We start from the raw sequence: 8,034 nt of genomic DNA, 5'->3' as shown, positions 1-8,034 counted from the left end.
GCAAGTACATTACAGACAGGTAAAAGCATCTTACATAGTTGTGTATGTTAACAGGAACTTATTTTGTGAAGCGTTTGTCAAGCGCCCAAGAAAATAACATGAAAATAGATCGAAGCACACATATCATCGAGGCTGGGTGGAATCTTGTCAGTGATGAACACGACCGTCAACACACAATAGACTGTTCGAAGGACTTGAATATGTACAATATCCATAATACCTGAATCTTGCTGGAGATATACGACATGCCTCTAAAGTATCAAAATGTGTTTCTGGACAGAAATACAATGAGATAGCACGCAGATCAGGAAACATACATCATACTATCACCCAATCCGATGTAGATGAGTGATGAGTTCACTGGATCTTCTCGTCCGCCGACTTTGATGTAGTTTCCGCACAATAACACATTCTATGAAGAAATATATTTTGCACAATAAAAAACATTCTCTGAAGAAATATTCTGCACAATAACACATTTTCTGAAGAAATATTCTGCACAGTAGATTATAGTTTCTGCACGATAGCTAAAAAATGCACAGTGGCTAAAAACATCAGCACAACAACACATTCTCCACGATATCACTGCATATGTCGTGTGCATATATCAGGCCAATGGCCTTTTTTTTGTTGCGAACTGTATCAACCTTCTTTTCTTTGCAGAGTGCATCAAGTAGAACATCATCTTCTGTGTGCTTGTAATTGCCACTTGACTGTGCCCAGTGAGAGTCCAAATACACAAAGAAGGATTGAGAGGGAGAAAGATGGCATGGTCGCTACCTTCTAGGCACCGATGGATGGAGCGGCCCCTTTGCCGAGGAGATAGTGGTGGAGGAGGGCGGACTGGCAGCAGGGAGCATGACGACGGCGGTGAAGAGACCGGTGTGGATCTCGAACTGGCAGGGGCGCCGCACCGCGGGCACACACGTAGCGTACGTTGTTCGCTGGCGGCCACGCCGTGTGCGTCCATGTCCCCAGTGGCGGCCGACAACATGACGCGCCATTGCAGGTCCATCATGGACGCGAACGCCGGGTGGCCGACGATGGCCGGCCTCCACCGGCAGGCCGGACGCCGCGGAGCATGCCGAGGACATCGTCCCGCAGCTGCGGCTGCAACACGCCCCCGTGAAGCCGCATGGTGTTCGGCGTCGAGTCCGGGCCATGGCCGCGGAGGAGGCGACGTTGACAACGACCGTGCCCAGCCGGCGCGTCATTAGCGGGCCGTACCATTCGGCGAGGCGTCCTAGGGATCCGTGCAGCAGATGTCGAGGAGCTTGCCGATGAGCGGCCACACCCCAGGACACCAGATGGAAAGTGGCATCGGGATCAGAAACAAATCTGCGCAATGTTTGGACTCAAGGGCTGCATGCATATCTCCGTTAACGTCAAGGCTTTAATTGATTTTTTTTGAAGGGGCTTTAATTGATTTCCTTGCATGCAGGATCATCAGTTAATCACCGTCAATAGAAAAAGGAAACTGCTTGAAATTTGCTCCTGGGATGTAGAGATCGTGGGGGTTGGGTTGTCTGGCATGATGTGAGAGGGTAAGTCTGCTGGCAGAACATTCCATCCCAACCGTTGAACTCACCGATGTAACGTGGGCAGTTGGATGTGATTTAGCCTGCTAGATCGGACGTTCGTGGTTTCTCTGTGTGTACTTCGCGGTGTGTCTATAGGAAAACTCATGTTTGCTTTTTTAATAGTAGTAGAGATAGAGATGACCTGTCTATTATTTGAGGAATAAAGTCTTATTGGTTCAAAAGAAAAAACACACACATTCAAGGGCATTCAGGTAGGTAGTGATGGTTAATTCCCGGACATTGCATGTCAGGCGAGATTATCGCACTAGGCAGCATGCACGCTTGTGGGTGGGTGGGGGGGGGGGGGGGGGGGGGGGGGGGGGGGGGGTTAATCCGCTTATTATGGGCTGGTGATTAAAGCGCGTGATTTGGGGGATATTATTGCAGTTAAAAAAGGGTAAGGAGCATTCGTGGCGAGATATTATTCCAGCTAGAATATAACCATTTTCTATCCTTATGGTTTGTTTCCAAACCACAGCGTACATAGTAAATAAATAGAGAAAATTGCGGATTTTGTTTGCTACCACCGCTTTTTTTCCACTACAAATAGGCGCCTAGACCATCCCTTCTTCCTCGCCCAACGGAATTCAATTTCGTAGTTGATCTAAACATGACGACCAAGCTTACGGCAATAGCCTTTTTCCTGCTCCTGCTCACCTTTGGTGAGTCCAGCGACAGGGTTGAACCTCCATCTTCTCGTAAGTACCAGTGCTAGATTTACCAAGTTGAGACTGTTTCATGTCTGAATCACCTCATATAGTTTGTTATTTCCTGCAGAAGAGAACGCTTTTGATACGAGTGCTTATGCGGTTCATTGGGACCCAGATCATGCACCATCTGGTAATTAAGGACGACTTGAGCTACCTTATCAAGTAGCAGAATGTGCTAATTCTCAGTCGAACTCACGTTTTGTTATTTCCTGTAGAAGAAAAAGGTTTCGGTGAAAGTTCTTATGCGGTACACTGGGATCCAGATCACACACCTTCAAGTAAGTGCTCGTGCTGCCTTATCAAGTTGACAATGTCGTATGTCTGAATCATCTCATAGTGTGTTATTTCCTATAGAAGAAAACGGTTTTGGTGCGAGTGCTTATGCGGTACATTGGGATCCAGATCACTCACCTTCAAGTAAGTACCTATGCTATCCTGTACAAGTCGAGAATCTGTTGATTTAGAATCAGCTAATATTTTGTTATTTCCTGCAGAAGAAAATGGATTCGGTGAAAGTGCTTATGCGGTACATTGGGATCCAGATCACTCACCTTCAAGTAAGTACCTATGCTATCTGTACAAGTCGAGAATATGTTGATTTAGAATCAGCTAATATTTTGTTATTTTCTGTAGAAGAAAATGGATTCGGTGAAAGTGCTTATGCGGTGCATTGGGATCCAGATCACGCTCCTTCAAGTAAGTACATATATATGCTATCTGTATCAAGTCAAGTCAAGGATTATTGTGAATGAACTTGTTATAGTAATTAGGTGCAAGCTAGCTGGCAAGCGTGTAGTAGTACTAGATAGTTTGCTCTGAGGTACGTTTTGCCCGTGTCAGTTTCAAAGATAATTGAGTAGAATTTGTACTAGCAGATATCAAGTCCGGTCAGGTTTTGTTAGACGTGTCCAACACTAGTACACTACCTGTGTCTATAGCTTGATGAGTAACACACGTCATGCTGTGAGACTGAATCGTGGAGAATAAAAAGAAGAAATAAAGAGAAATTTTAGGGTGTGAGTTGTTCCCTTGGCCAAAGTTTTGTGTGCGTGTCCGCGTGCAATTTTATTTGATCGATCATATATGTGAAACCCAACAGAACTCATATGTGTGTCTATATGCAGAAGAAAACGGGTTTGGTGAAAGTGCGTATGCAGTACATTGGGATCCAGATCATGCACCTTCAAGTAAGTACCAGTGCTAGCTTTACCAAGTTGAGATTGTGCGAAGTCTGAATCACCTCAAATAGCTTTTTATTTCCTGCAGAAAATGGTTTCGATGAGAGTGCTTATGCGGTTCATTGGGATCCAGATCATGCACCTTCAAGTAAGTACCTATATCTAACAAGTCGAGCATGTGTTAATTATATGAATCAACTCATAGTTTGTTATTTCACGCAGAAGGAAATGGGTTTGCTGAAAGTTCTTATGCGGTGCATTGGGATCCAGATCGTGCCCCTTCAAGTAAGTACTTGTACTACCTTACCAAGTTTCGAATATGGCAAGTCTAAATCATATATCACACATGTGTTATTTCCTACAGAAGACAAGGGTTTTGGTGAAAGTGCTTATGCAGTACATTGGGATCCAGATCATGCACCTTCTAGTAAGTACTTATGCAATCTTTACCAGTTCAAGATGATGTCAATTGTGAATCCACTCATGGTTTATTATTTTCTGTAGAAGAAAATGGTTTTGGTGCAAGTGCGTATGCGGTACATTGGGATCCAGATCACACACCTTGAAGTAAGTACCTATGCTATCTGAACCAAGTCGCAAATTTGTTAATTGTGAATCAATTCATAGTTTGTTATTTTCTGCAGAAGAAAATGGTTTTGGTGCAAGTGCTTATGCGGTACATTGGGATCCAGATCACTCACCTTCAAGTAAGTACTAATCTAATGCAATCTTTACCAATTCAAGATGGTGTCAACTGTGAATCAACACATGGTTTATTATTTTTCTGTAGAAGAAAATGGTTTTGGTGCAAGTGCTTATGCGGTACACTGGGATCCAGATCACTCACCTTCAAGTAAGTACATATGCTATCTGAACCTAGTCGCAAAAGTGTTAGTTGTGAATGAACTCATAGATGGTTATTTTCTGCAGAAGAAAATGGTTTTGATGCAAGTTCTTATGCGGTACATTGGGATCCAGATCATGCTCCTTCTCGTAAGTACTATTGCTAGCTTAACCAAGTTGAGATTGGGTGAAGTCTGAATCACCTCATGTAGCTTGTTATTGCTTGCAGAACAAAACGGTTTTGGTGAGGGTGCTTATGCAGTGCACTGGGATCCAGATCATTCACCTTCAAGTAAATGAATCAACACATAGTTTGTTATTTGGGAATCAACACATAGTTTGTTATTTCCTGCAGAAGGAAATGGGTTTGGTGAAAGTGCTTATGCGGTTCATTGGGATCCAGATCGTGCCCCTTCAAGTAAGTACTTGTGCTACCTTATCAAATTTTGCGTATGGCAAGTCTGAATCATATATAACATATGTGTTATTTCCTATAGAAGACAAGGCTTTTGGTGAAAGTGCTTATGCAGTACATTGGGATCCAGATCATGCCCCTTCAAGTAAGTACTTATGCAATCTTTACCATTTCAAGATTGTGTCAATTGTGAATCAACTCATCGTTTATTATTTTCTGTAGAAGAAAATGGTTTTGGTGCAAGTGCTTATGCGGTACATTGGGATCCAGATCACTCACCTTCAAGTAAGTGCATATGCTATCTGAAACAAGCCGCAAAAATGTTAGTTGTGAATCACCTCATAGTTTGTTATTTTCTGCAGAAGAAAATGGTTTTGATGCAAGTGCTTATGCGGTACATTGGGATCCAGATCACTCACCTTCAAGTAAGCACATGTGTTACCCTTACCAAACTTAATTAATGTGTTCGAACTGAATCATCACACAGTGTTTTATTTCCTAGAAAATGGTTTTGGTGATAGTACTTATGCGGTACATTGGGATCCAGACCATGAACATTCAAGTAAGTACTTGCGCTACCTAACCAATTTTGGCAAGGGTTCAGGCCGGATAAAAGCTCTTAATTTGTTGATATTTTTGCATGTTTTTGAGTATTATTTTTTAATTATAACTATGCAGCTTCTGCTGTTCCTGAAGCACAAGCCAAACGCCACCAGATAAAAGTTCAAACTGGCATGTTGTTCTTGAAGAAGAATCTGCGCGTTGGCACTGTACTGCCGCAAGGGACCATGTTTGCACGAGGTGGTTCACCAAAGTCTGTCAATTCTGTCAATACTCCATTGGAGTCAAAGTACTTGGCAACCATCCTTTCACATTACAAGATACCTCACAGCTAGATAAAGGCCAAGCAGGTTGCTGACACCCTTCATTCATGCGGCAAACCGGCTGACAAGGAGGAGCCTCACATGTGCTTCTCATCTCGCGAAGCAATGGCCAGATTCGCTACCAAATCTTTGGGAGTCAGCGGCGCACGAGCAGCCATTACAAGAATTCATGGGCATGAAACCCCCAACACCATGTATGTTGTGGCACAGATTGCCCAATTCAGCAATAATTCGGTCCCATGCCACCCTATGGATTTCCCCTATGAGGTTTTTTATTGCCATAGGCCAAGAGAGGTGCAGTCTTTGACGGTGCAACTCAAGGGCTTGAAAGATGGAACACCAGGTGTGACGGCAACAGCCATGTGCCACATGAACACATCTGATTGGGACCAGCAGTACTTTGAGCTGTTAGGCGGAGAGCGTGGTGAACCTATTTGCCACTACATGCCTACCAATTACATCATGTTCTATTAGATATATGTAAAGTTCCGGCTAAACGATATAATCATGTTATCTGATCAATAAAGTGTTCTGAGTGGCCGGCTTTTTGTTAAAAATTCCAAATTCTGGGTTAATTACGGGTGATGATGCACTAGAGCATTATTATTTTTGCATGTTCAATAGTTGTGCTGTATTACTTCTTGATGATGAAACTATCCTACTCTCAAAAGGGAAAAAATGTAACATGTTTGGAGAAAATTATTACCACGACAGTCGCAAACTATCTTGTTGTCAAGCAGCCTAGAATTTCTCTCTCTCTCCATATTGGCCCAAATTACCAGGATGCAAATGCAGTCGACGTGTTTTTAATCCTTGCCCTGATAGGCACTTCTGTGACTTCTGGCTCAGAATTGCAAATGGTCCACACCTCAACAAGCTCAGGGGTGATCATGTCCAGCCACCAACAAAGTAACCACCATCAGTCTAGAAGTGTCTTCCGTTACAAATCTGAACCCTGGCGGCAAGTGTTTCTTCCGTTATCAACCTGAACCCTAAGTTCTGATGGCTGTCTTAGTGACAGAATATTCCTTCGTGGTCCACTGGACAGAGTTATCTATGAACCGAGCATCCTCGATTAACACAATATCTTATTTCTCATACCGAGTAAGTTGTTCATATGTATGTACTCTACCTCACCGAGACTTCTGCAATATTATTCCTGTTTGTAAAATTCTCCTTTTCTGAAGGTATAATGGACGACGACGATCTGTATTGTATACGACTGAAATGGGTTAGATGTGCAAACACGAAAACAGAGATTCATGTTATCACAGGTCATTATATCAAGAATAATATTGTATTTTTATCACAGGTAATAACACTGTATTTTTATCACAGGTAATAATACTGTATCCAAGAAAAAACAGAGAAAAAAATATTACTGTATTCAAGAATCACAGGTTGCTCTATTTGATGACAATCCATCCTTCCTCGGTTTTTATCACATATAGCAAATAGGTATGTTTATCTCATAATATTTGTGAGTATCACAGAGAACTTCAAGTATTTATAGCAAAACAAGAGATGATATATGGGCAAAAACTGGACCAAATGAGATGTCCTTCGGTGAGATCTACTTTCAAACCTGTGATGTACAGAGACCATATGTCGCTAGACAACAAATTAAGTCAAAAAGCTCCCCGTATATATGTATATATGTGTTAATTACCTATCACTCGCGAAGAAAATCAAGTTGTAATCTGCTTTCAGAACCATTTCTTTTATTCAGAACTACATAAACATTCCACTTATAGAAAATGGTTACTGGAACAAGATACATGTAAAAAATGATTAGTGACATTCAGAAGTGCTCATTGGGCAGGATCATAAGTGGAAATCGAGGAAATTGCATAAACATGCCCGCAAAAAAAGTACAGCAACTTTGATACGTAAGCAATAAACATCTTCGTAAACATAAAAATTGCATAAACATGTGCTCTGAACTGGAAGCAATGCTTCACTTGGGCTTAGAATAAATTCATATATTGGCTATACATGAAACCCATTGGCTATTCATTGGCATGTTTACAGTTCGATTCTTGTCAATTTAATTGCTAGGTATGCATTTCCCAGAAAATGCACAGACTGGCAAGTCGCTTTCTTGTGAAGCGTCTCTTGCTCTCTTAGAATCGGAAGATTTGGCTGTGCGATCTCAGCCCACACTCAAAAGAGGTTGTAAAGGGCGCAGATGATGTACCATTGCCTGTGACCGCAATTGTCGGCCACAAGTTCCAGTTTGAGCGGCTTGGTAATCTCTGAATTAACCTCTCTCTGTAACATGTTGGCTGTATATGTTGATGCAGCTCGCTGTGCTTGAATGTAATGTAATTTCAGGCTACTTTCCTGTGGGCACGGCCTTGACGCCCGAGAAGCTCGTGTTCAGGCTGGACTGTTGCTCTGAGTGACTCTTATGGGAAGGCTGGA

At 42.4% G+C, this 8,034-nt stretch overlaps 1 pseudogene; it reads left to right on the top strand.

The window, feature by feature from the left end:
• The first annotated feature begins 2,190 nt into the window (after positions 1 to 2,190).
• On the top strand, positions 2,191 to 6,084 carry LOC125512921 (annotated as a pseudogene).
• The last annotated feature ends 1,950 nt before the right edge of the window (positions 6,085 to 8,034 follow it).

Source organism: Triticum urartu, chromosome 6, assembly GCF_003073215.2.
Source record: "Triticum urartu cultivar G1812 chromosome 6, Tu2.1, whole genome shotgun sequence".
Classification (NCBI taxonomy): domain Eukaryota; kingdom Viridiplantae; phylum Streptophyta; class Magnoliopsida; order Poales; family Poaceae; genus Triticum; species Triticum urartu.
This window is presented reverse-complemented; position numbering and strand designations above follow the sequence as displayed.